Raw genomic sequence first — 27,633 nt, forward strand, 5'->3', positions numbered from 1 at the left:
ATTAAAGGTCTAGACATAAAGGTCTGCAGGTTCCAGTGAATGGATCCCAAGCCCAAGGGTCAGTGATGTAAAATTTACCTATATTTATAAAATACTTCTTTGTCACTCCTCCAAGGAGATGAGGAAGAGTTCACGCTACTGAAATTTAATCTATATAATTAAATAAGAAAATAAGATTTCACTCTTAAATATATTAATATCTTCTATTAAAGCTTGATCAAAGATATTACTTTCCTAACTCCTTTCTTCCATCATTGATTCCCGAAGCTTTTGAAACTTGCGAGTGGAAAATGTGAAGTACAAAGAAAACACCATAAACATTTGGCTAAATACTCAGGAGTCAAACTTACAGAAACAAGAGAAAAGATGACAGCTCTTGATGATAGAAGCAGAAATCAAACATCTTTCATGTTCTACTTCAAGATCTAAGTCTAATAGAAGAGGTTAGATGAGTGGTATAGTCCCCAGACCAGCAACATTGGCACCACCCGGGAACTTGTTAGTCCTGTAAATTCTTCAGCCTCATTCCAGATCTACTGAATGAGAAATTCTGAGGTAGACTCAGCAATCCTTGTTTTAACACTCTCGAGGTGATTCTGCTCATGGTAAAGTTTGAGAATCATTAGACCAGATTTTGAAGAATAAAAGAACATAATCTTCAGAATGTCATTATAAAAATTTTACTGCATGCTTGAAGAGAAAAAATTACAGGGCTATATGGTCCTTAGCTAAATATACCTTTAGACTAATAGCTTTCTGGAAGCCAACACCACTATAGAATGATAGTTTGGGGAGGATTCAAAGGTCACCTTTTACAGCCTACCTCATTAATACAGAAATGCTTTAGCTGCCAAAGTGAGGTTATAACCTATGAATAGTCTGTGAAACTAGTTCCATGACATAGTTATGTACAGAGGAGATTGATGCCCAAGTATTTTTAGGGTACTCTGGGTTACACAAAATGAAAAAGTTTTCCTTGTTAAGTGTTACAAGAAGTGAACGTGTTTAATTTTGTTTAAGCCAGTGTTCTGCAGGACTTCTCAGAGCTTTTAATATGTGATGGTATAATTGTAGATTTCCAAAAGAAGATAGCCTCTTTTGTCTATGAATGGTTCTTCAGTTTATGGTGTTTCTCAAACTGGTGGACTGTGGAAAACTTTTTCTATAGAGCATCCCTTGGGACCAGAGTTGTGCAGAATCTATTTTGGGAAACGCTGATCTGAATTATAGAATGATAGAATTTCTTGCTTGGAGCTGTCTCAACCACTTGGTATCAACCAATTGAATCCCTCAGTTCTAAACACCTGGCTTGCCTAGAGTCACAGGACTAATTATCCTGGAGCTACTTTTAACTTCCTTTTTGTGCTGTTACCAACCTTCACGGATATGGGAATCTTTTTGTAAACATCAAAGTTCATGGATAAACACCCACCTCCTACATGGAAGAAAATAGGTATAATATTTTATACCCGTCAGTTAGATAGTGGCCTAACAATGGGTAAAACCACAAGCTTTGGAGTCCCAATTCCAGTTCCATTATTGACTACCAGTAAAACCAAAGGATGAGTTACTCAAACTCTACAAATCTGTTTCTTATGCATAAAATGGGGATAACTATTGTACCTCCCTTCTGGGCGGTAATAAGAGGCAAACAACATAATTTTTATAACATGGTTAGCACTGTGCTTGCCACACTGTAAATGCTCAATAAATATTAGCCACTGTTTCACTGGTTGATTGAAAATAAATATAATGGACAGAAGTTACAACTAAATCCACAAGGCCTTTATAGAATTTGTGTTTTATGAAATCAAAACGGACTGTACATGCCTTTGGGGGAAAATATTGTATAGAGGTACAAAGACATTATTTACAAAGTTTGATGTGCAAATCAATTTGCAGATTCTTTGGAGTAATTCTACAACATTTGAGGTTTACAGACTACACATTAGGAACCAATGGCCCGTGCCACCCTATTTTTATCTAAAAATAGACCGTCTATTTTTAAAATATTTACATGAGGAGAGAACCCTCGGCCTTCTTTGTTCTATTATCCTATGTTTAAATTGCCTTGCAGTTAATTTTTTATGTGTCTCTTTGGGCTTGTTCAAAACCCATTTCTTCTGGTCTAATCTTCTGCAGACCTGAACCGCTGGTCAGCATCTTCCTCACAGTGACATTTTACTCAGAGTAAAACCTCTTCCTAAAGAAACCACTCTAGGGGCGCCTGGGTGGCGCAGTCAGTTAAGCGTCCGACTTCGGCCAGGTCACGATCTCGCAGTCTGTGAGTTCGAGTCCCGCGTCGGGTTCTGGGCTGATGGCTTGGAGCCTGTTTCCGATTCTGTGTCTCCCTCTCTCTCTGCCCCTCCCCCGTTCATGCTCTGTCTCTCTCTGTCCCAAAAATAAATAAGAACGTTGAAAAAAAATTTTTTTTTAAGAAACCACTCTAGGGGCGCCTGGGTGGCTCAGTCGCTTAAGTATCCGACTTCGGCTCAGGTCATGATCTTGCAGTCTATGAGTTCGAGCCCCGCATCAGGCTTTGTGCTGACAGCTCAGAGCCTGGAGCCTGCTTCAGATTCTGTGTCTCCCTCTCTCTCTGACCCTCCCCCGTTCATGCTGTCTCTCCCTGTCTCAAAAATAAATAAACGATAACAAAAAAATTAAAAAAAAAAAAAAAGAAACCACTCTATCAGTCAGTTAACAATATTATATGCCCAGCACTTGAGCAGACACCTTTGGACAGATAGAAGACATTTGAAACCTCTTCTGTCACTTCAGGGAGCTTACTATATAGCGGAGGGAACAAATTTATCATTTGAGAGTATCCATGTGTTATACTGCTAATAAAGGCTGAAAATGCAGTTGATGTTCAGAAAAGGGCAAAATCAATGTGGGAAAATACTTGCAAAGCTCTGTGGAAGCAGAAGCTGTGTTTAGTGTGAAAATGCTAAATTGGGAATTGGGATTTAGGTTCTAATTACAGGCTTTGAAATGAAATGTGACCTAGAGCTAGATCTTAACATCTCTAGATTTATCCATAAAATGGACAACTGGATTAGGCTCTGCCTGCTGCCACTTAATGATGGGAGACCTTTATTCCCAAGGCACATTTTCACACTGAATGCTCACACAGACTCTGGGATGGGTACTGTTAGTAGTCCCATTTTTCACTTAAGGACACTGAGGCTCAGCAAGGTTATGTAACCTACAACTGTGTAGCTATATCTGGTTCCAGTACTCCTACCCAAATTTGATGTACTCTGTCTGCTTTTTGCTTAATCACAGGGCCAACCTTCCCTTTTGAGGGGATGAGAAAGGGTTTAAGTTGGACCTTCTGAGAGGGGGGGAGGGCAGAGATTGAGTTTCACTGTGGGTCTAACTCAATGCCCAGAGTACATGGTAATTTATAGTACAACTCCCTCCCTGACCCCAGAAAACCTATAATATGAGGTTATTTCTGTCTCCAAACAGCAGCATTATTATGAAGATCAGCTGAACATGAAGTGAGTTTGTTGCTTATTCATTAACCTTTTCCTTTGGAGGTATTTTTCTCTTTTTTCTTTTTTTAGTTCTTCATTTTGACATTGCGTTCTTAATTTCTTTTTTTTTTTTCTTTTAGAGAGTGAGAGAGAGTGTGAGCAGGGGAGAGGGGCAGAGGGAGAGAAAGAGAGAAAGAGAGAGTGTTAAGCAGGCTCTGAGCTGAGCGTGGACACAGGGTTCCATCCCATGACCCTGGGATCATGACCTGAGCCGAAATCAAGAGTCAGATACTCAACCCACTGAGCCACCCGGGCGCGCCTCTAAGTTCTTAATTTCTTATGTAAAGCTCTTCCTATCACCATGTATACAGACAGAACATTTTCTCCCCACCTCTTACATATCATTAGCCTGTAAATAATCACAAGCATAGTATCACATTTAGACTTTTAATAAAAGAATAACTACATTGATTTTCATTTGCTTCTGCCGCATTAGGAGTTCAGAATTCTGTGACTTTTTCAATCTCTATATTAGGGTTTTTTGCCTTTTGTCTTTGCTTGAATCTGACCATTTAGAGGTGAAAGAGCCCTTGACAGTCATCCTGAATTTCTACTGAGCGCTCACGCTGTTTCAGCTGTGTATTGTATTTGATCTGCTGAAAACCCCCAAAAGTTAGGAACCACTAATTGTCCCATTTTACAAGTAAGGATATTGAGTTGAAAGTCATTTGTCCAAAGTTGCATATTCATTCAGCAGAGTCAAGATTCAAACTCAGAGTTTGGCACCAAAACCTAAGCCTTTAAACTTGAGATTACACTTTTGCCTCTTCCAAAGGAATGAAGTGGGACATATGTAGGAGGATTGGTTACCTTTTCTCCTCCTCCTCCTCCTCCTTCTTTAGCTTGAGCTGATTTAGGTGGAGCTTATTTGAGCAATATAGGAAGATTCATTATTTAGGCTAGGCAGCAAGGGAAGGAAATTAAGAGAGGGAACATTTTGGATCTATACTTACGTCTCACACACACCTCTTTCCCGAAAGGAGAGTTGTTTCCTGACCAATTTTCCTAGTGAAAGAGGTCATTCACAGCTGGGAAAAGCAGGCCCCATGGCTGGCAGGATTCAACTGCCACTGTGATCCCAGTTAGTAGTAAGTTGGAGGAATGAATAGCTTTCTGTCATTTTTAACGTATTTTCATAATTGACAGGATGAAAATTAACCCTTATCTTTATAATCTTCAGGAAATTACTCCATTTTGTCACCTCCACTTTCTCTTCTTGTCGTGCTAAAATCACTTGTCTGATATTTTCTTTTCCTTTGCTAATAGTAAGCCTTTAAATTATTAAAGAAAAAGAATGTTAAGGCTTCTGCTTTGCTGCTTCCTCTCTGGTGTGAGAGTTGGTTCACTTTTTGAGGTTCCCTCTCTCTTCCTTGGAAAGGTTCATTTTCTGTTGGGAGTCACTCCCAGCCCTGCTTTGTGCCTGTGAACTTGAAGGCAGAGTTTGGGCCACTGAATGAAGCAGAGGAATGATTGGGTGGCAGGGGAAGGAGGCTGTTGACTTCACTTAAAATATTTTTTGAAAATACCTCATATAATGTTAGGTTTTGTAATGCCCCTAGCTCATCTCTGACACCCCCCCCCTTTCAAATAAACATGAAGAATTATAGCATGTACAGAGGAAGTTAGAAAATGAACCCCACTGTTCCTATCTCCACAGGCATCTGTGCGGGTGTGACAGCGTGAATAGGCCCTTTGGGAATTCTAAGGGGAATCCTCTAGAGCCAGATTCTTCAACAGGGCAAACTTCCATCAGCTGTGTAAATAGTGTGGCAATGTGTGGAAGCCACAGGCAGTTTCCTGATAGTCAGCTACTGTGCCCAGGTAGTTAAAAGGATTCGTGTTCCATCCTGAGGCTTGGAAGATGTGAGTTGAGTCTTGTAGTCCCTGATGAGTGGGTGGGTAGAAATTTCCTCTTCACTTCATCCAGTGCGAAGGAAGGCAGTCTGATTAAGGTAGGTAGGGCTGGCTGCTAAAACCACACCTAAAAGAAAGCTTCTGGGTGTCTGACTGGAAAAAACTATAACTGCAGACTGAGGACAAAATCGGGCACACACTGTCAGAGAGTGTTGTGCTCTGAGGACATTGTGCTCTGAGGTTGTATATTTAGCTGCTCTTTAGAATGTGAATTTAGCACGACTGAGTGACTCAGTCACTTAAGAGACTTGATCTCAGTTTGGGTCTCAATCTCAGGGTCATGAGTTTAAGCCCTTCACTGGGCTCCCCACTGGGCCGGAAGCCTACTTAAAAAAAAAAAAAAGTGAACTTAAATGTAAATGCAATTCATGTATCTAGTTTCTTTTCCCCACAACATCTGAAAGCAAGCAGCAATCCTGACAGCCTTCTGTCCATCAAGCAGTGCCACCTGCCTGTGCCTGAGCCCCTGCTGGAGGCTGGTTTGCAGCTGCACTGATCTCGGCCCTTCCCCATGCAGAAGTTGGGATGTTTGCTCCAGCTCCTGAATCTGAAGTTGCTTGGGTTTTTGTGTACATGTTCTGCAGCCTTCACCACTCTGATGTCCAATTTTTGTTTGTTTGTTTTTTGTTTAGGTTAAACAAATGGGCATAGAGACAAAACAACTAGGTACAGGTAGTTTTCTATGTACATCTGTACATAATGCATTCCTGCAAATAGGTATAAATCTGCAAGACTCAAATAATAGGTTTACCTATTGTAAACAGCATCTTGGGACCAAAAAACTAAAAGTGCTATAAAATCCCTGAATACATCTTGTATTTAGAAATAATCTTTAATTGTGTGTTTCTAGAATTTGGTTTGTGCTCTCTCATTTAATTCTTTCCCTTCACCACTGGATACCTGGAGTCCTGGCTGAAGTCCAACTATCATCCAACTGAGGCAAAGGTTTCTCTGCTTTTGACTTGGCCACTGTTTTCCCATTTTCATCTTAATTGTATTCTTTGAGATTTATCCTTCTTATCGTAGTATCAGTATGTATTTTTCCATTGTCAGCCCCACTTTTATGAATGTGTATGGATAAAACCCATAAAAATGCTCAAATAATTACTTAGACAAGTACTCTTATGCAAAGATGGAAGCACCGTGCCCAAAGACCAACTATACCCTCTGTCATCCAGTTTCACCATAAGCAATTGAAGTGCTAAGTTTCTCCTTTCTTTAGTGTCCTCTCAACTTGCCTAAACCAATCTGGGAATTACTAGAAAACAAGATTGCATGTTGTTGTGGGTATGTTTTCTTGAAGTGATCAACTTTTTGGTCTTGGTGAGTGGTCTAGAACCACAGGAATTGATGAAAGACAGGTTTAGAGGTTTAGTGAGCATGATGAACAAGTTGGCCTTGTACCAGTCTAGGAGAAGTCTGTCACTCAGATCTCAGAGTATCCTTGATATATTGTTGTTTTCTTCAAAATAACAGAATGTTTGAATTGTTGTTGTTTTGTCATTTTTAAGGTTCAGCGTGTTAGACATGTAGATACAGTGTTGTGACTAAGAATTTAAGAGTAACTCCAGAGAGGAGGGAGGAAATGGAAACCAGTGTGTGAGGGAGTCTGGGTCATTCGTTGTCTTTTGTTACCACATTTATTGGATCCTTGTAAGGACAATCTGGTGAAGTATTATATTGAACTTCATCTCTATCTTAATATCACATAAAAAAAATAGATCTGAGAAGGAGTGTAGTAGAATCATTAACAACACAGACTTGGAAGAAAGAGAGTTTGGATCTCAACTTCAACACTTTCTAGTTGTGTGATCTTGGGTGAATATTTAACCTTGCTGACCCTTAGCATCCTCATTCATAAAATGGGAATAGGTATGCCCATCTCTTTAGATCCTTATAAAGATTAAACATATTTCATACATTTTTGTGAAATTACCCAGCGTTAGCCAATGAACATCAGTTTGTTTCAAAGATTGTCTTGGTGTCATCTGAAAACTTGTGTTTCCCCATTTCATTTTTAACAATTATTAGCCAAATAACAATCCTAATCTTGGTAAACAGAGAATGGAGGATGGCTGGAGGGCACACAAGTATACTTTGGGGTTAGACAAGGTGGGCCTGAGTATTGGTGCCATCATTTTCTCCCTGGCTGTGGGTGGCTTTTCATAAATCAATATGTTGGTTGAGGGTATAGATAGAGAACTGTTTCCTTTGAAAGATTGGGAAAACATTGATCTAGCCCTTGGATTCTCACATCTTATCACCATTTACCTGGATTTGTGATATTGAAAGATTTTCAGAAATTGAGCTATGAGGTTAACATAAATTGCCTATTTTCTTGCGACACAAATTCCAGCCAGATGGCTGGAAACAGGAGAACTTGAAGAGATTTTTTTTAAGTTTATTTATTTATTTTGACAGAGAGAAAGCGGGGGAGGACAGAAAGAGAGGGAGAAAGAGAATCCCAAGATGACTCTGTGCAGACAGCACAGAGCCTGACGTGGGGCTCAAACTCACAAACAGTGAGATCATGACTTGAGCCGAAATTGAAGGTCTGACACGTAACTGACTGAGACACCCAGCACCCCGTAAAAGAGATTTGAGAGGATAGAGAATTCTGATTTCCTCAGAATCTGAGCAGTCATGGGCTGAGGTAACATTTTAAAGTCACACAGATTCCTGCATGCCCACACTTAGGCTTTCAGAATCATTCATTCTTGGTGTGTTTTCAAAGGTCAGGGCATACCAGCACTTTGTCAGACTCTTTCATAAACGGTCTCCTATTTAAAAACACCAGTTTCTCATCTGAGCTCCCTTGTACAATTATGAATAATGTTCAAGGTCTGGAATAAGGAGATCTGTATTCAACCCTAACCTCTGCCATTATTATCTATATGACCTTGGGCGAAAGTATTCTTTAACAATGCTGAGCCTCAATTGATCCATTCCAACAATGTGTATATTAATACCTACATCAAGTTGTTTTGAGAACTAAGTAAGAAAATGTGGTTAAAATTGTTAGCAAGCTCTACTACTGAAATGATGAGTTTTAGTGGTAGATGGTCACAGGATTCTGCTATATCCTGTAAAACATAAACAAACATGGGTGCCTGGGTGGCTCAGTTGGTTGAGCATCCAACTCTTGGTTTTGGCTGAGGTCAGAGTCTCACAGTTTGTGGGTTCGAGCCCTGCATCGGGCTCAGTGCTGACAGCCAGGAGCCTGCTGAGGATTCTCTCTCCCTTTTTCTCTGCCCCTCTCCTGCACACGCACTCTCTCTTTCTCTCTCAAAATAAATAAACACAAATCTATACAAAATCACTTACCAATTTTTGAGACGGTAACAATCAGGAATGCAAACAAATGCCTATGAAGTACTTTTTTTACCTGTAATACTTTCCTATGAAATGCCAAGGCAAGGGCCAAGAGCACAAAATATTTAGGTTTCCCACAACAACTTCCCCTCCAGGCAATGGCAAGAACAAAATGACAGTAAATTTCTACTTCAGCACACAAGCATTTCTTCTTGTGTTTTTTTGTTTTGTTTTGTTTTGTTTTGTGTGTGTGTGTGTGTGTGTGTGTTTACTTAGAAAGATTGTATATTTTTTAAAGGAAGGTTGGTTTAGCCTAAGTTCTGCAGAGCCTCCTTCAAAAAAGAGTTTTAATCTTAGAGAAATAAAAAGGCTATCACTTAGAAAAAGTGCAGCTGGGTAGGCCTTTCAAGTTGTGACTTGATTATGGCAGGAGAATTAACTTTTCTTGAAGTACCAAACCTCCTAACTTGGCTGGGTAGTGGCAAAATGCTTGGGGACCATCAGTCTTCATTTGATCATAATGAATGATAAAGGGAAAATCACAAATGTGCTCTGATTAGTCGTCCAGTCGATAAATATTTTCTAAGAGCCTATCATATGCAAGAAGTTGCTGGTTTTTGTAGGGAGGACAGGAGGATGTCTTTGGGGGTAATTGTTTAAAGATACAGGAGTTACAGTCTGGATCTCAACGAAACTTCCATTCTAGTAGAGAGATAAAAGTACACATAGCCCAATCACAAGGTACCAAGAGTAGTTTCATAGGAGAGGATAAAATGTATGATCGTTCAGAAGAATAAGAGGATGTTCTCATTTAGGGAATCAGGAAAGAGTTAATGGAGGAGAGGTGGTGTGAACCAGGCTGTATGGACATATGGAATAAGGAGGAATGAAATTCCTGGTACAGGAGAAATGAAGGTCAAGGTGTACGAGTGGGTAGACGGAAGGAACCTAAAGACAAAAGAGGGAAATAAGACTAAAAAGTCGAACCCTAGGCTTAGAAAAAGGGGGCCATAGTAAATTGGAAAGAGCATTGGCTTGGCATAAACTGGAATAGTGGTATATTTCCTTTTTTTCAAAGGGTCACATTTTTTTCTTATTTTAATGTTTTTGAAATCAAGAAAAACCTAACAGTCAATATGTATATTTAGTGTAATACTTCTTTATCACCTAAAAGAGGTTATTGAATCAATGGTATATCCACAATTGGTAGAAATATTTTAATATTCCATGACTGTAATTCTCTATTTCATGCACACTCTATAAGCTTTTTGGAGAAATAAGAAAATGACACATGCAAAATACTTGTCATACAGTGTGCTCAGTAAACTGACTATTTTTACAAAAACAGGGTTGAACTAAGTTTGACAGGCAAGGGAGAAGTCCAGGATTTCAAAAAGGGAGAGACAGGAAGAATCAAACTTTGACATCAAAATCACCTTCCAATATTTTCAAGAACCAGTTAGGGATGGAACGAACCTTCTTGGGACCCTATTCCAATAGTCTAGGCAAGAGGTAATGAAGGGTTAATCAAGGAGTGAACCAGTGACAGTAAGTGTGACCTTTGCCTTGCCTGAGAGATGTTATCACCAGGACTTGCCAACGGGTGGGGTGCATCACAAGGAGAGGTAGTCGTGATTGAGAGGATTGTACTATTAGCAGAAATAGAAGACATGGGATATGATATTGTACTTTGTAAGGAAAAATATGTGTTTGGTCATTTAGATAACCAAATATCTATTTCTCATATAGTTGGTCTTCACAATTCCTGACTCATACCTCCCCAAACCTTTGGGATTTCCTGTGTTGAGAGAGACAAAGGTGTCTCTTGTTATGTTAATGAAATGACTTTTCTGTTTCACCTAAGGAGTGGGACTGGTTGCCAGGAGAATCAACCTTGTGATTGGAGGCTTGGAACTTTCAATCCCACCCCCAACCTCTGGGGAGGAGGAAGCCTGGAGGTTGAAGCAGTCGCCAGCTGTCAGTGATTTAATCAATCATGGCTATGTAATGAAGCCTCCGTAAAATCCAAAGAGGAGAGGGTTCAGAGAGCTTCTGGCTTGGTGAACACTTGGGTGTCTGGAAGAGTGCACACCAGGAGAGGACGTGGAAGTTCCTCGCCCTGTACTCATACCTTGCCCTACCCATCTCTTCTGTCTGGCTGTTCCGGAATTATATCCTTTTATAGTAAACCTGTAATCTAGTAAGTAAAATGTATCTTGAGTTCTGTGAGCCACTCTAGCAAATTAATGGAACCCGAGGAGGAGGTTGTGGGAACCTCTGATTTAGAGCCCATTGGTCGGAAGTGCAGATAACAATCTGGACTTGTGTTTCGCATCTGAAGTCCAAGGTGGGGGCCAAGGGAACTTCCAATCTATAACTGGTTGGTCAGAAGCACAGGTAACCTGGGCTTGCAACTGACTTCTGAACTGGTGGGGGATGGAGGGAGGGCAGTGTTGTAGGACTGAGCCCTTACCCTGCGGAATCTGATGCTGTCTCTGGGTAGATAGTGTATGAATTGAGTCAAATTGTAGGACACCCAGCTGGCATCCAAGAATTGCTTGACAGCATTGGGGGAAACCCCTGCACCCACACACATGGTGAAATTGGTGATCTAGAACATTTTATGGGAGAAGCAGCAAGTGCGGAAGCAAAGCTGATATGTTTGATTTGAGACCCCTTGAACCCAGCTCCAGATGGAGATGTCCAGGGAGCATTTAGAAATTCGTAATTTCATTTTGGAAAACAGAGACTAAAGATGTCATTTTAGAATCATATTCATTCAGGTGATGGTTGAATCCATGGAGGCAGATAAGATTTGTAAGGAAGGGAATATACAAGAAAAAGAGAAGAAAATTAAAGAATGGAGACTTTAAACAGGAACCAGAGAAAGAAGAATTTGAGCATTTGGAGAAGAACTGGAACAGTACCATGAACCTGAATCCAAAGAGAAACAGTGCTAAACATGAGCATACATTCACAAAGTGGTATGAATAGATACTTTTTTTCTCTTTCTTTTTCTTTTTGTAATTGAGATATAATTGACATATAACATATTGGTTCCAAGCATATGGGTGTGGTTTGTGGTGTGGTGACTATATTAATACTATATTGTATATTTGAGAGTTGCTAAGCAAATAGATACTAAAAGCTTCCATCACAAGACATGCCTCTTTGCACACCTGACTTGTCTTTGAGTATCTCTTGGCGTTTGGCTGTCATCTTTTTCCTGCTTTCACTTCTTTCCTTTTGCTTCGATTCCTGAGCCCTTTTCATTTTGACCTGCATTTCTGTGGTTGCTTTAGTAGCTTTGAGGGGTTTTATTTTATTTTTTTTCCCTCTTGCTCATATGCTTGTGGGAAAATGCAGAGCACAGACTTTCTAAGGCAGACCCTTAGGGTAATCCAATACTGATGCTTAAGAATGTCAGAGAAAAATAAAACTAAGCCCACCTGGGCAAAATCATGGAGTCAAGCCTCCGGTGTTCCTCTTTTATGGCAATTCAACACTAATAATAATAATAATAATATGACCATCTGGTTTAGGATCCAAGCACAGACCTACCTAAATTCACTTTAAAATTTCCTGGAAAAGATACTCTTGCTTGTCACACAGAACCTTCCCACTCCTCTTCAGTTCGTCCCATTGTGTTGATAGTTCTACTTCCATGTTGTTTTATACAGTAATCAGTTCTTTCTTTACCTTGCCATTCAGGGTCCTTTAAATAAGTACATATCCACAGAACCCATTTGAAATTTTGAGAAAGCTACCCCATAGCTTATGTTGAATACATTATAATATAGCCAAATGTACTTGCAGAAAGTGCTAGTCTATATCTGCCATAAAGTTTTATACATCAATAGCCTGTTGGCAGAGCATTTAGTTCTAGTGTTGGAAACTTGTAGGCATGGAGTAGGTTTGGTTTTGATTTTCCGGCTAATGGGAATTGTGATGTGAGTGTTCAGTGCAGCACCAAATATGTGACTCTGTTAATGTGTCAGTTTTAACAGCAAAAGCAGAATTGGCTTTACCAAAGGGAAAAAGAACACACATTTATTTTCTGTGTGTTTTTTATTTTGTTTGTTTTTTCTAATTTTAACAATGGTTTTGATAGCTTTAAAAAATGCTCTTGTTGGGGCACCTGGGTGGCTCAGTCGGTTGAGCGTCTGTCCAACTTCGGCTCAGGTCACTATCTCATGGTTCGAGCACTGCATCAGGCTCTGTGCTGACAGCTCAGAGCCTGGAGCCTGCTTCAGATTCTGTGTCTCCCTCTCTCTCTCTGCCCCTTCCACGCTCATGCTCTGTCCCTCAAGAATGAATAAACGTTAAAAAAAAATTTTTTTAATGCTCTAGTTGACTAAACCAAATTAAGACTTTTGAATGAGAGCAATTAAAAGATGTCAGGCCCTTAAGATTATAATTTACTGAGTCTGGGCCAAGATTGGGGCATCTTATTTCTAAGAAACCTCCCTAATTTTCTGATACACACTAAAGTTTGATGATCCTTCTTTTTCTGAAATAAGTTCTAGACTAAGGTACAAAAACCTGAATGCAAGTAGGGAACTAGCCAGTAAAAATAATAATAATAATAATTATTATTATATATATTTAAATTAGCTATATATACTAAAACCTCCAATTATTTGTAGCTTATATAGATATGCACTAAAATAATTGAGTAAATCCTGTAAAAGAAGGACATGTTTTTGTGAAAATTTGTGGAAGAATGGAGAACTTTCAGAAAACTGAAAGAGAGCCAATATCCTATCTAAATAGTTTTGAAGGAATAGACGAGATCCAGCCAACTGCAGGCTGTGTGTTTAATTTCCATTGCTGAAAAGAACACACAGCACTGGGAATATTGTCATAATGTTGGTTTGGTAAGTGAGCAACTGTTCTTTAACCCGACTTAGGCAGAGCAGAAGGAAATGGACTGAAACCAGAACGTGAGGGATTTAGGTTAGAAGGTAAGTTTTATGACTGGGAGGAATATTGGAACAACTTCCTAAGAAGCATTGTGCAACCTCTTTCTCTAGAGGTCTTTAAAAATAGGACAGATTTTTGTGTCTGATTTAAATCTGGTGCTGCCCAAAGCTGAAGGAAAGCCAAAGAGCTTTATTTTATGCCTCATATATATTTTGAAGACCTTTTAAAATCTATTTCCTCATTTCAAATATTGGAAACTAAGGATTTGTGTTATAGTATGACATCATTGATTTTTAAAATATTCTTCCACCTTGAGTAAAGTTTGCTATACAAAGATATATGTCTTTGTGTCACCTATCTATCTATCTATATGGATTTAGATAAATATCTCATATATATGGCTTCCATCTCATTTCCATGGGGAAAGAAAAAATTGCTAAGCACATCCACTCCCACCCCACCTCCTTTTTTTCTTTTGCTTTGGCACACTATGTTGTGTATACATGTGACCAAAAACAGAGTTCAAATGAGTAGTCACAGCAACCTTTTCTGGCAGGCTTTGGCAAATCAAGTATATGCTATATAATGTACAATAATTATACATGAAGAAAAGAGGCAGAGGGCCCAGAAGCTCTTGGCAGCTGTGCTGTCTGGTTAGAAAAGGAAGCAAGTTACAGAGTTTGGACATTCAGTTCTGAGACGTTATTCCTGAGTCAACAGGATTTTAATTATGTATGTGGCTTAGAAGAGACATTTACGCAAGAGGAACATATTGTTGTCGAATGTGTTTGTGATTTTGCTCCTGGTTCAGAATTGGAAGGAAGCAGAAAGTAATTTCTGAAGGTACATAACTGAATTGAAGGAACATAGAATAACGGATACCTCTCGTACTGGCAGGAAAACAGCCAATATCCTGGCTTTCCCTTCCTATTCCCTCACTCAACACCGTACCTTGTCTTTTATAGTTACCCTTTTGCAAAAAGCAACAACAATTAAAAAATACACATATTATCACAAGACACTTATATATTTCAAGTCATACTAGTTAGAAATAAAGGGTGTGTTAAATATAACCTCATCTTTGAACATCTTTTTCTTCTGTCATAATGTTGAGGTCACTTAAAGTGTTTATAAGTTCATTGTGTCCTCATGTTTATTTTAGTCTAGTTTTGGAAAAAGTTGAAAATGTACTGCACTGAAACTGAAATGCTGCATGGGGAATAGGAAGAGTATTCTGAGTTATGTGGATAAGTTCTCTTACGGATAGAGTAGAGAGGAGCAAGGAGCCTGCAGAAGACAAAGATTTTAGCTTTTCTGAAAGTTAAGCGTTGCTTCCTGTGACTCTGTTCACTGATTCATTCACTGATTGGTTGATTGATTGATTTGGTCATTCAGTATTTAGTGAGCACCTACAATACGTCAATTCTATCATTTAGGCTTATAGCAGTAGACCTATGATTATCCTTGTTTGTTTTTTTTTTTTTAACTTCTCCACGCCCATTCATGTGTGCAGTAATGATAATGACATTTTCTGCTTTTAATAGCTAACAGTTCTTGAGCAATTACCAGACATTGTCCTACGGGCATTTTATAAATTACCTTACTTAATTTTCACAGCAAGCAATCTTATGAGATGGGTTTTGTTAACAACCTCATTTAAATAGGAAGGGCCTAAATACGGGGAGGATAGGTGTCTTGCACAAGGTTATATACCTGATGAGTGAACCAGGGCTTTTGGACTCCGAGCCTTTTTTTTTAACCACCATCCTGTACTGCCTCCCAGGATTATTTATGCTATGATTTTTTTTGCCATAGAGATTTTCTTTAAGTACACATTCTCAAGGCTGCCTCTACGCCTCACTGAAGGACCATTTTTACCTTCTGTTCTCATCTCTTTTACATCATTGAAAATCTGTCTGTAATTTTTTAAATTAAAACTTTTTTTAATGTTTATTTTTGAGAGAGACAGAGAGTGTGAGTGGGGGAGGGGCAGAGAGAGAGGGAGACACCGAATCCAAAGCAGGTTCCCGGCTCTGAGCTTTTAGCACAGAGTCCAACATGGGGCCTGAACCCACAACCTGTGAGATCATGACCTGAGCCGAAGTGGGATGCTTAACCAACTGAGCCACCCAGGTGCCCCCATTTGAGGATGTTTTTAAAGAAAAAACAATAAACTGTGTGAGTTCCCAATTGTTTTAGATTTTTCAGCACTTAATGCAGTCTCGGTTCTCTCTTAAAACCTTACAAGGTAACCAAATCAATGTGGCATATGTGTAAAGGTTAATGTAAAGTAAATGACTTTAGAATAAAAAGTGACGTTTTCCTCAAATGTCCATATAGAAAAAAGCAATCCTTGCTTTGAGTGTGAGTAACTAAAAATCCTAAAACCTTGTGAGCTTCTTTGGGAAAGGGAAGAAAAGTGCAGAATGTATCTCTGTGTATACAGTATTGGTTTCCTCCAACTTAGTAAGAGATTATAAGATAGTCTTCAGCTAACCTAGAAATGACAACTATGATTTTATAAGCATGAGAACTCGAATCATGTTTCTTTAATACCATATTATTCAGTTATACCTTCCAAAAAAAATCCTTTTAAGATGAGCCAGATATGCCAAAGCAACATATCATCTTAGAGCAATTGAAGGTTTTAGGGTTTCCCCCACTGGAATCCTATTTCCAGTTGACAGATTTTGAAGGTTCCCCCAGGGTTTTAGTAGATGTTATGTACCTTTTAATGTAGGGCTTGCAAACAGCAAATGATCACTTTGTTAGAACCTGGGGGGTTCATACTTGGCTTTGCTCTGTGCACCCCAGACTTAACATGTAAAATGGCTGGGGAACATTTAAAAACCAGGTTCTCTATTTCATATCCTGGCTCCACCACCTGCTAGATGGTTGTGTGATACTGAGCATACTACTTAAACTAGTGCCTTGGGTTTTGCTTCTCTAGGTTGAGAGTTACATCAGGATTTATCTCATAAAGTTGTTGCCAAATAAGATAATCTGTGGAAAGCACATGGCAGAGTGCCTGGCCCATAATAAATACCCAATAAATGTTCGATTTTAGCCATCCCAGCAGTGGTGAGATTGAAGGTGATGTGTTGAACTCAGTTTTTTGTTTTGTTTTGCTTTTTTACAAGACCTTCATAGAATTATTTGATATTCACACTGTAATTTGTAGCTTCACGGCACTAAAAACCTCAAGGGTTTTTGGTATTTTTAGTTGCTCAAAGAAGAAAAGATTGTTTTTCTCTATATGGACATTGGAAGTAAAAGTCACTTTATAATCTAAAATAATTTATTTTACATTAACCTTTACAATGATGCTATCTTGATTTGGTCATATTACAAAGCTTTTAGAGAGAATCAAGAGTGCAAATGGATAGTTTTGGACATCTAGCCTCTGCAGCTAGGAGATTTGGTTAGTGAGGTATGCAGATGGAGACTATGGGGTGTTTAAGCACATCAGTGAATGGCATGGACTCTGGATTGGGAAAGGTTAGAGCGTCCTGGATCAAGTGGAAGGAGATAGACCTGTGATTTTTCCCAAATTGTTAACAGGTGTGGCCTACAAATGACTCCCTAGTCAAACAAGTATGGAAAATCCCGGGTTAAATGTGGTTAAATGGCTTTCTTTATTGTAGAACCAATCAATAATCAGCCTTAATCTGGATTCCAGCCCTGTCTCTTGAGACCTGTGTGACTGAAGCAAGTTGGTTAACTTCTTCTGTTTCCCCAGTTGCAAAATGGGGACCGTAATAGCACCTTCATTGGTTTATTATGAGTTAAATGAGTTAAAACTTGGTGCCTGGCTTATAGGAAGCTCTATATAAGTGTCAAGTCTTATTAATGGGTGGAAGGAGCATAGGAACTGGTATCATTAAATCCCAGCTGTGGACTTTGGGCCACAAAATTTAACATCTTCGAGGCACTAAAGAGTGCAAAATGAAGGAGCAAAAATACCTCCTTCCTCAGCTCATTGTGAGCAGGGTCATATACACAAGAGATATTGAATATATAAACTATAATACAGTGTGACATGGTAGGTATACCATAATTGGCAGGTCTCTATTGGTTTCATTGACTAAAATACATAAACACTGGGTTGATGGCATTGAAGATCTGCATAAATCAGTAGAAAGCAACTTGTGCATTAACATGCAACTTTTGCACTAACATGTGGAGTATCCTGAGCTTCTGTCTTTTCCCCATTGTTCAGACACGTGAGAAGTTGAAATGGATCTCTGTCAGTGTTGACTATGTAGTGGCTTCGGGCCTTAGGAGTCAGGGTTGGGAGAGGCCAGAAGTGCCTGGATTGTGGGGCAGAAATAGCCCCTCTAACTGCAAACTGTTAACTGTAATATTCGGCATTACATTCAAATAAGATTTCACTGGTCAAATAAATTTGGAATGTCCTGGATTAAACATGGGTAAATAACTTTATCGTAGAACCATTCCAATGCTTTGCTGTGCTAATCTGATTGTTGGATACAAATTTGGAAATGTTAGAAAAGGAATGCTGTTTGCAGAATTTCCTAAATCAATCCTTTTCTTCTTTCCCCATAAAATGTCTTGTGAGACTGAAGAGCCTTAGAATGCACTTGGGAAGAACTGACCTGGGCAGTCCTGGGGCCATTGTGTCCACTTCAGTCCCCAGAGGTGGCTAATGGCCTGGAATGTCATTCAGGCTTTGTTGTTATCAGCAGGATTCAGCCTCAATTTGTTTCTAGTAATGAGGCAGCAGCCCATTTAAACCTGTAATAGGTTGAACTATATGATGATGATATTTGCTTGTCTTTGACCTACTAAAATAACAGTTTCATATAATTCAAACTCATAGGATAGTGACTTCCCTTTATGTCCACCTGGTTCAGAACCTTTCCTAACCATACCAGAAGGAGAGTAGTTAGTGTCTAGGAACTGGATTCTCCTGCTTTGTACCTTCATTTAATAAATCTTCATGGAAAGCCTTTTACAGTTGACCTTGAACAACACAGGTTTGAAATAATTGGGTCCACTTACACACAGATTTTTTTTATATAAATATAGTACAGTATTGTAAATGTATTTTCTCTTTCTTACCGTTTTTTTCAAGTTTATTTTAAGTTTATTTATCATGCACGCATGCACACGTTGGGGGTAGGGGCAGAGAAAGAGGAAGAGTGAGAATCCCAGCACAGAGCCTGATTTGGGGGGGGGGGGGAGCTGAACGGGGGGAGGGCTTCATCTCAGGAACCATGAGATCAAGAGTCGGACACTTAACTGACTGAGCCACCTAGGCGCCCCACTTTCTTACAATTCTCTTAATAACATATTCTTTTCTCTAGCTTACTTCATTGTAAGAATACAGTATGTAATACTGTAACATACAAAATGTGTTCATCTATGTTATCCAAGAGGCCATGGTCAACAGTAGGCTATTAGTAGTTAAGTTTTTGGGGTATCAAACATATGTGGATTTTTGACTGTGCAGAAGGTCTGCGCCCCTAACCTCCATGTTGGTAAGAGTCAGCTGTGTACGTTTCAGTGCTGTCCATAGCAACTTATCTATAAAATATTAGCTTCCTCCCTCTTATTTTAGCTGGAAGGGGCTAGAGGCCTCCTGGAAGGGAACTGCCTGCTGGCTTTGGAGATAGTGAGCTGCCCTGAAGAGTGATTGGCACTTGCTTCACACTAGTCTGGCTATATAGAGAAGGCTGACTCTTGGAGGGGGCTACAAGTTAAAGTGGGTGATTAATTTAAAATTCATTTAGTCATCTCTTCTTTACCTCATTCCTTTGTTATGAAGTACCCAATGTGCCTAGTTCACTGTGCTAGTTTGGAGATGCAACAGTGGACAGGAGAACACCCCTGCCTGCCTTTTGCACCAAGAGGCTAGAGGGAGGCAGAGGTCAACAGGCATTGGGTGTGGTGGGCAAATCAGGGGAGGCCCTGTGAAGAAAGCCAGGTGGGGGACGGAGGATGGAAAGGCATGTTGAGAGCTCTGTAGTCATAATTCTCTGCTCTGGGTGGGGACGAAGTTTATAGTGTTTCCACCTCACCTGCCACTAATGAGAAGTCCCATTCAGTAAGGTAATTGTCAAAGGGTCACTCTTATCAAAAGAGTCTGTCCGTCTTGATGTCCAGGGAATCCACCTTGTGGTATTTGGGGTTTTAACATACCTCTCTCTCAACACCAATTTGTTGACTCTATAGGCAGCATCAAGAAAAAGTACCAGTAGGGTCCATTTTAATTCACATTACGCAAAAATCTACAAATCAGATAGGTTAAAGGGAAACATACAGTCTTTTCAGTGTTGTCAGCTTACTGGATTCTGACCAGTCCATCAATTTTATTGACAAGTACTGGACCTCCATATTAGGGAATCATCAAACACACTACAGACAGAATCTCCATATTCACACATAGTCACCACAAAATTTCTTTAATTATTATCCTTTTTGGGTAACTAATGTCTGCTCTTGTCTTCAAAAGTCAAATTTATAGATCAATTCTAAAGAATCCTCAAGGGCTCAGAGCCATACTCTGCATTTATCCTTATGCTGGATATGGCCTTTTCATAATTCTAAATGAGCTAGTAGAAATCTGTTATAATAAAGGCTAGACTTACTCTTAATTTTTTATTCTATTAAATATCATTATCTTTTTTTTAACATTTTTACTTATTTTTGAGAGATATAGTGAGAATGAGTGCAAGTAGAGGAGGGGCAGAAAGAGAGACACACACACACACACACACACACACACACACACACACACACACAGAATCTGAAGCAGGCCCCAGGCTCTGAGCTGTCAGCACAGAGCCAGACGTGGGGCTCAAACCCACGAACCGTGAGATCATGAGCTGAGCCAAAGTCGATGCTCAACCAACTGAGACACCCAGGCGCCCCTGTCTTTTCTTTAAAAAAAAAAAATGGGGAGTAGGGAGGGGTCAGAAGCCTAAAGAAAAGAGGTAACTTAATTTTTAAGTTTGAAAGGTTGTAAAGAATCTTATTCAAAAAGAAGAAAGGAATTGCATACTATTCTCATTTTTAAAAAGGTAATGTGCTTCAAAATATAACATGATAATGATCATATTAACTTAAAGATACAGTCGTTTTATTAGCACTCACTTATTTCCTTAATTCATCTCAAATTGATACCTGTATTATTGCCTTACAACATTTTATTTTCTTTAATAGAATTATGAAATTATTTGAAGGGCCAAGTAAAATAGTATTTCTCAAACTCCAGGTTATGACCCATTAATGGGTAGGGAGGGAAATGAATAAAATGAGTCATAATTGATATTTTATACAAATTAAGAAATAGAATAGAAGAGAAAATACCAGAAATGCATTCACTTTGTAAGGGTAGGTTTTGTTTTGTGAAATTTTGTCTAGTGCATGTGTATGGATACACACATATGTATGTGTGTATATATGTGTATGTATATACACATACATAGACATATACACATACACATACACAGACATACACACATACACATACATACACACATGTATATACATTTGCACATATATGTGTATATAAATACCATATAAACATATACATGTGAGTGTACTGAATGAAAATTTTAAATGTATCTCTTATTGTGGAATGCACACAAAAAGTTTCAGAGAAATCCTGTGGTGAAGAATATTCAAAATAAAAAGTAAAAAAAAGAAAATGACCATGGTACCCTACCCACTAAATATGATTTTAAATGCTAAATATCTTTATTAAAGCAATGTCTTCAGCCTTAGCAAGTTTACAGTTCTAATAAAAAAAGGCATTCAGGCAAAATGTATTTTCATCTATGGGTATGTGTATGCATGCATACAGGCACCTACCTATAAATAGAATTTCTAAAACCTTCAAATATATTTAAAACTTTTAAAACATATTTAGAAATGGGACTTCCTGATTCTATGAATAACTGTCGTTAATAACGTAAAGTCAAAGGTGCAGTTATGCTGATATTTTAACAACATTCACACACTAAGCTAAAGGCCAGTATGAAAACAAATTGCAGGTAGTTGCTACTTTTCTCGTTGAAAATTTACAGCCTATTTAGCACCTACCCTGTCACTTTAGCCTGGAACGATAGTAGGTGGTCTGTGTGATGCAGTTGGAATCCAGAGAGAAATTCTGAAACTGAATTTAATGGTTGAGAAGAGACAGTCTTATCCTTCCTCTTAATGATTTCCCCCCTGATCTGCCTCTGATCTGAACTGGTCTTCCTGAACGTTGTAATACTGCTCTGCCCGTTCTTCATCATGGACCATATAGGCTTCCCGGGAACTCTCAGGACGAAAAACATTCCAGACATTCCTTAACACAACGTTCCTCAAAAGGTTGGTTTCTTAGGATCCTGTGGAAGCGCTGCCCGCGTGGTTCACAGAGGCCGCCGCACAGGCCTCTTTCAGGAGCAGATGGGCCAGACAGCGGCAGCTGTCTCTGCTCTGAAAGACTCGCCTTGCTCAACTGGAGCCCATCAGACTCGCCTTTAGAGGGGTAAATGAGGACACTGGGATTCTCGGTAGACAAGAACCAGTCAGTGGGGCCGAGTTTCCAGCAGCACAAGGAAGCTACACATAGATTGTATATCTTGGTGTGATGTGTGTTTTCTTTGGAAAGAGGAATTTAAATGAAGTTTCCTATAGCAAAGTCTTGGCCCCCCAAATCCAAGAGTCTCAGAGTTACTTTTAATGAATTCAAGAACCGGTAATTCTACACTGGAACTCTTCTTAGCTGCCTTTCTTACACAAATAATTACAGGACACACCATTTCCTTCTTTTTCCCTATTAATAATTACAACTCTGCCTCTCCCTCCACCCTCCCTCCCTCCCTCTCTCTCTCCTCCCTATGCCTCTCATACACTTCCTTTGAAGTTGTCCAAGTCTCCTTTTAGACCAGGGACAAATTGATATCAAATGTTCCAGGGTTGAAGGTTTCTAAGGATGAAAAGACAAACCCAAAAAACATCTTTTACCTATGACTGGGTCCCTTCACATTCTTTCCACCTGACTGACTGTTCACGGCAACCCCTGGGGGGGTTGATTTGCCTATAACTCTCCTCACCCAACTCAGCCCCTCTTGGTTTCCACATTCCTTGATAATTACAGCCAAACCCAGCATCTTTCTCAGAAACACAAAACCCTAGTGCAACATCTTACACACAATTCTTCCATGAAATACGAGTTCGTGAGTGTTACAGGATGCACTCACATACCTGGACCTGAGTGATCTGACCAGCGGAGTTTGTCCTGAGGCTCTATTCTTTCTCAGTGACCCATGAGATGCTGAACAAATTAGAGGTGTTCTATATTCAGCATATGATTGACTGCCGATGAAATATGACTCAGAGCCCAGAGGTGCAGTACAGAACGGGATGATTAAGAAGCTGAAGGATCATTTCACATTCCAAATGTATAGTATGATAGCTAGAGGAAATTGTATCAGCTTCAGTATAAGTATTTTTCTCTTCTCTTGTCTTCCCTCCATGCAGTTGTGGGCTAAGGCTCCTGGAACATGTTGCTACAATGAGAGTAAGGTGGGCAGTACTGTTTTCCTGTAGCACGTATAAGATACACATTTCCATCTTCTTTGTTTCCATATTTGTTAATCACTTTCCTGGGTCATTTACCAGAAGGCCTCCTGACTTTGGAATCTGTGGCAGAATTTTCAGCTGCCAGCTCTAAAACAAAGAAACCCACCTAGACAAATCCTGTAAGATGTCATCATCTAAAAATACCCCTTAGTGGGTTATTGAGAGCAGGAAATGAAGCACAGATAGCAAGTTCACACTGACTTGTTGAAGTCACTATGGAGCGTTTACAAGGATCCCACAGATGACTAAAATTAGTTTATTCTGCACAGCATTATCCACTGCTGACTCAAGATGGTGATACAAGCAGTGTTAAGCTGTGAGCTCACCAGGAAGCTCATTCCCTAAAATTATTCTCTGGCTGGGAAAGACCCCTAGGTCACATCAGTGGTTGGAAGATGGGACATTAATAGCAACTTGTTCTGCCATCACTCAGAAACTGTGTTTTCCTGTTGTCTCCCGTTCTCTGTTTCTTGCAGATGTAGAAACCTCCTGATCAGCCTGTTGTCTCTCCGTGCTCAAGAGTATGGGATGTGCATGTGTGTGTGTTTGTATGTGTGAATATCATTCTTTTAGTTGTGTAATACAATAATTAGAAAACACGGAGACTAAGTGATCTGGGAAGGACCATCCAGCAACTCACCAACACTCAAAACTGAGTGTCCTATAATTTCAGTCCTGTAATTTTCAAAGACTTTTAGACATACTGAGCCTTTGCTGTTTCTCCTATAAAGCAAAATGCAGGCTCTAAGAGTTGCCTTAATGTAGGTGGTCAACTGATTAGAAACATGTTCAGGTAGGTGTAGGCAGAAAATATACAGACACATGTGCTGTTGGGGTGGTTTTTCTGTTGTGAGAAAAGGTTTTCTGTTTAAGGGCAAACTTATTAAAATGAAGCTGCATCCACACTCTACTAAAAGTTACCATCTTTGTTGATTCACTCAAGAGGTCGGTTCAATTAAAGAAAAAAAAAAGTCCTACAAATCAACTCTTTGAATTGGCTAATCAATCTTTTTTTTTTTTTTTAAGTAGCTCTGGCATTTCTATATCAGCCCATACCCTGTTATGTTCTCTCTTCATGGCTGATTTTATATTTCTTTTCATACGGATTTTTTATCGTGTTCATTTCAGGACCCAAATAGGTATTCTTTAGTGTGTACCAGAGTCATTTTGGTTCTAAATCATTCTATTTCTCTGTAGGTGCTCATTCTCGGCCACTGATAACTTTGCCCCATCTGTTTAATCCATTTTCTGGTTTATTAAGTACTGGGATTATTTCTTTGGTGACAAAGCCCTCAAACTATGCATCACTGATTTTCTATTTTTGAAGCCCTGGAATTTTCCTTGTTGGGACATTGAGTGCTTCATTTCTAATTAGGCTTTCCTTCTTACTCATATTTGGCTTTGCTTTATCAATAAATTACACAACCAATAATTGGGAACAGGATTTCAGAGTGTGCTGCAAACATGAGTCCCAGTGATTTGTGGGAAAGAAGGAGCATTCAGGGAGAAATGGGATTGGATTGCATTGCAGGCAACAGGGCTATCACATTGGAGAATGTAATGGGAAGTTGTTAATTTTTTAAGCAACAACTGGACTCAGGTTGGTAGTAGTTGTATTTTGTAGCCAGACGAAAGTTTTTAGTAGAAACTTTCCCATTTTGTTGGCTATTTCCTTTAAAATAACCTTTTGTGGGGCGCCTGGGTGGCGCAGTAGGTTAAGCGTCCGACTTCAGCCAGGTCATGATCTCGCGGTCCGTGAGTTCGAGCCCCGCGTCGGGCTCTGGGCTGATGGCTCAGAGCCTGGAGCCTGTTTCCGATTCTGTGTCTCCCTCTCTCTCTGCCCCTCCCCTGTTCATGCTCTGTCTCTCTCTGTCCCAAAAATAAATTAACGTTGAAAAAAAAATTTTTTTTAATAAAATAACCTTTTGTATGAAAAAGCATCTTTAGAAAAAGCCATTGGACCCGTTCAGTTGTAAAACCAGGGTTAAGCATAACACTCCAGAAGTGTTTTCCAAGATCCAGTCCTTGTTTGAGAGAGAGAGAGAGAGAGAGAGAGAGAGAGAATGAGTGAGAGGGTGGGGGGAGGGGCAGAGAGAGTCTCAATCAGGCTCCACATGCATGGAACCCGACATGGGTCTTGATCTCGTGACTCTGAGATAATGATCTGAGCCAAAATGGAGAGTCAGACGCTTAACTGACTGAGCCACCCAGGCGCCCCCAAGATCCTGTTCTAATACTTCCACCTCCATGAAGTTTTTCCTGATCCCCCAGCTCAGAACCATGATTCCATCCTCTCAGCTCCCAGGCACTCAGAGATAATCCCAGTAAGACACTTAGCACAGAGCATGGTATAAAGAAAGCATTCAGCAGGTTTTCATTATTACTGTCTCTGCTTCTTTGTAGCATGTATCACCTTCTGCTGGAAGGTCCAAATCATCATTTTATCCTCAATGTGATTTGCACTTTCTGGATACTTGCTAAGCATGTATTGAATGAATAACAGATTTTCAGACCTACTCAGGTATCTTTGTATGCCCAGGCCTGATATTCAGTAAACACATTTCACTAAGTGTGGTGATAATGAATGTTCATTGAATGGTTATGAACAGAAACTTCCATTGTAACTTTTGAAAGGCAGCCAAAGTTCAGTCTCTGTGTTCACAGGGTTAACTTTTCTAATCTCCTTTTAGTGCCAAAGACATTAAACAACAGCTTTACTTCTGGGCCCAGTCCTATAAATAACGTGCTGGTTATTTAAATAACTGGCTTCATCGGCACTTCCCATGGGTAGAGTACAATAATTATGGCTAATACTTATTGGGCATTTGTTTTGTGCCAAGCTATGTCCTGAGTACTTTATATACAGTCACTCATTTCCTTCTGCAAATTGTTCTAAAGGTGAGGCACTGAGGCACAGTGAGGTGAAATCCCTTGCCCCAGGTCACGCTCTTGCCAAATACGGAATTACAGCCAGAGAGCTGGGCTGTAGTTGGAAAGTTATGGCTTTGATGGCACATATCACCCTGTTTCCTGCAAAATGCTAAAATCAGAGCAAATGCCAGAATCAGTCCAGCCAAGATGCTGCTGCACAGAAATTTAATGTCTCTTTCAAATATATTTGAACTTTCAGCTATCTTCTTTGTGGCAGGTGTCCCAAGGAGAGAGGGGAAGGAGGGCCACAGACGCAGTTGCTTTTAGAGTCTCAGACCCCATATCTTTGCAGATATCTGCTCTACTCCATCAGTAAGCACCATCCTGCCTTATCTTCTTCCACATCCCCTTGTAATCTCATCTCTGCCAGCTCTTCCCTGGGCTGTGAATTTTCTACTTTTCTCCCCTCTTTCAACTGTTTGGGCCCTAGAAATCATTTGAGATGCAACTTGGATGGCAGTTCTTGCTAGAAGCCCTCCCTAACCATCCCAGACAGGTGTCAGAGCCACAGCAACTCTCTGAGTACCACCTGTCCTGGCTTCTTGTTCTGTATTATAAAATTGTTTTAATGTTTATTTTTGAGACAGAGAGAGAGACAGAGTGCTAATAGGGGAGGGTCAGAGAGAGAGGGAGACACAGAAGCTGAAGCAGGCTCCAGGTTCCGAGCTGTCAGCACAGAGCCCAACATGGGGCTTGAACTCCCCAACCGTGAGATCATGACCTGAGCCGAAATCGGACGCTTACTGACTGAGCCACCCAGGTGCCCCTTGTTCTATGTTATAATTGTTAGCTTAATAGTCTCTGCTACTAGACTGTGAACTCGTCAGGGTGGGGACCTGTCTTGTTCACTGGTATCCTGAGAACCCAGCACAATTCTGGGCGCATATGTGTTTGTTGAATGAACAAATAAATGAGTAAATAAAAGTGTTCCTTTGCATGTCCACTCCACTCTGAAGTATTCCATAAAACAACTACAGGGACCATGCATTTCCACATTCAGATGCCCAAGACTGGCTGGAAGGACACAGCCAAGAAGAACAAGTTAGAAATGTTATTTCTCTGTCCCTACGTATCAGAGAAAAAAAATCTCTCACTGCCATCCAACCTAAGTCCATAGGAGTAAATGATCTTTAATCGGGGGGCTGGGGGGGAGATGCCTGAAAAAGTTGTGGCCTGAAAAAAATGTTTCAAACAGCATTTTTATTAGTCTCCACTGTGGGCTTATTGTGTAAATTATGTGTGAGACAAATGTATGATAGACTCAGTGGTAATTACTTGTTCTCAAATGTTCAGTTAACCACGCCTCTTAATCCTACATACAGTAGCTTAGCACAGAATTAAATTCTGCCCTTTAGGCAGGATTAGCATTTGGAATTTCTTGTTTCTGTAGTTTAAATGTTTTTATCCCAATATTTGT

At 39.8% G+C, this 27,633-nt stretch overlaps 1 protein-coding gene across 18 annotated transcripts in view; it reads left to right on the forward strand.

The window, feature by feature from the left end:
- DDAH1 (dimethylarginine dimethylaminohydrolase 1) overlaps window positions 1–27,633 on the forward strand; it is a 244,319-nt gene that overhangs the window by 32,140 nt on the left and 184,546 nt on the right. For 14 of the 18 annotated variants that reach the window (XM_047869776.1, XM_047869782.1, XM_047869779.1 and 11 more), the window contains one exon: window positions 10,630–11,749. The exons of 3 other annotated variants lie outside the window; for them this stretch is intronic. The gene's annotated coding sequence lies outside the window, so the exon portion shown is untranslated. Of the gene's footprint in view, window positions 1–8,725; window positions 11,750–27,633 lie in introns of those variants that run through there. One more of the 18 variants, XM_047869788.1, reaches the window with a different exon arrangement.

This window comes from Prionailurus viverrinus, chromosome C1, assembly GCF_022837055.1.
Source record: "Prionailurus viverrinus isolate Anna chromosome C1, UM_Priviv_1.0, whole genome shotgun sequence".
In the NCBI taxonomy this organism is placed as follows: Eukaryota; Metazoa; Chordata; class Mammalia; order Carnivora; family Felidae; genus Prionailurus; species Prionailurus viverrinus.